A 1,904-nucleotide genomic window follows, 5' to 3' on the forward strand; every position below is an offset into this window, starting at 1 on the left:
GCATTGACAGGTTTACACATCTGTATCATTTCTGGGTTAGCTTAACAATCGCCAGTCTATTTCTTTATTTACACAACCTTCTCAGGAAGGACCCTTCATGTGTCAGCTGTTCTTCAGACAACACAGCTGTGTTTGATATACCCAAAACCTTATTTCACTGTCCCCCACGCTATACGAACATCACAACCCTTCCTACAAAATGGATGCCAATACAGAATAGATGGGAGGCAAAATCAAAAATGGCACCCAACTAATAAGAATGGCAGGCAACATTACAAAAATGAAAAACTAGTCCCTGTATTCCAATGTCTTTTTTCATTCCCCCACTTTTGGAGATTATATCAGCACACCTCAATGACCATGCACTGTATGAGTAAAAGGACATGAAGGCTGAGATGAGAGTGAATGTAGAATAGGAGTTGATGCTATGGGATCAGGTATTTGAGCATCTCTTAATAGTTGATAGCAATACGTGGACCAAAACACAAAGAAGTAGAAAATCAACAGTAAAAGGCAACAGTACTTTCAATAATGAGAAAGTCCATCCAGTCAAATTTAGCGACAATCTAGCAAACTGGTCTCCTGTAATGCTTTCTTCTGCAGAAAGGCGCTTTTGTAGATTATGAAGAACTGTAATTTACTGAGTCAATGAGCCATTTTCAGCATCAGTTGAAGAAATGAAAGTACAGCAAGTGCTTCCTACTATTTGACAAATTCCACCTGATGATGCTGTGAGCATGTCCAAACTGTAGCAATTCTGAAGAACTGTAAGACGAATGCCCCAGAGCTCCTCCTTGATGGCATTAAGGCCATTTTCAGTAGCATTGATAAACTGCATCATCGCATACCTTGCCTTCTGCAGTCATGTAGCATTTGCCACAGTTGGAATACTTGGAGCTAAAACAGATGCAAAGAAGGACTCTATTTTGATGAAAATGTAATGAACACTAAGAAGTTCTGCATCAGATACAAAGAAGTTGCTCCTCTTGTGAAGATGCAACAATGTGACAGAACCACTTTAAGTTGCTGTCATCAGAACAATAACAGGAATGGTCAATATAACTGGAGGATAGCACAGGGACAACACACTGGTCTTGGAAGCAAGACCATGCAGAGCAACAGAGATTTGAATCCCAGATTTGCGCTTAGAAACCAAACTCAGGTATGGTATTAGGCGAATTATGAAAATCCAGTTAAATAAATTAAATAATTAACTGGAGAACATAGCCTTGACTAGGAAGGAGGCAGCTGATCATATGCTTACTTTTAACAGGGCCAGAAGACATCCATAATGACTACAGTGCCTAGCTGCAAGTCTGTGATATACAAGATAGTTACACATCCTAGATTGGTTCCCATCAACAATGTTCTATTACCCAAGTAACTCAACTGGGTTGTGACAAGCTTCAGGCAGAGTTTAGCAAGTGAAGTGGGAGTCACCCAGGTCAGCAAAGAAGCATATTTAGTCCAAGTAATAGTACAGGTTTTAAAAACAGTATCAGAGATATCATTACCATTTTCCCACATACTCATTCCCCTGCAAAATATCGGAAACATTTTCTTCACCCATGCTCCGATTTCCCAACCATAAACTCGTATTGGCAATTAAAAAAGGCTGACATTTGCAATCTGGAAGAAATGCATCAAAACATGTCAAATGTGGACCCTTTATACCATTAATAAGAGCAGTAGTTTGTACTCCTCCTAGATTCAATTGCTTGACATTGACTAAAAAGCTTAAACTTGATATTCTGAAAATAGTACATGCCCGCCTAAACAACATTCTGCTAAGTGCAAGAATCATCATACGAAATTTCATTAGGGATAAGCAATGGATTCTGACCTGTTGCATGCGGAATCGTCGACCAAATAAAACATGAAACAGTATTTTGAACGACTATTGA

This window comes from Ambystoma mexicanum, chromosome 6p (assembly GCF_040938575.1).
Source record: "Ambystoma mexicanum isolate Mex_15411 chromosome 6p, UKY_AmexF1_1, whole genome shotgun sequence".
NCBI lineage: Eukaryota > Metazoa > Chordata > Amphibia > Caudata > Ambystomatidae > Ambystoma > Ambystoma mexicanum.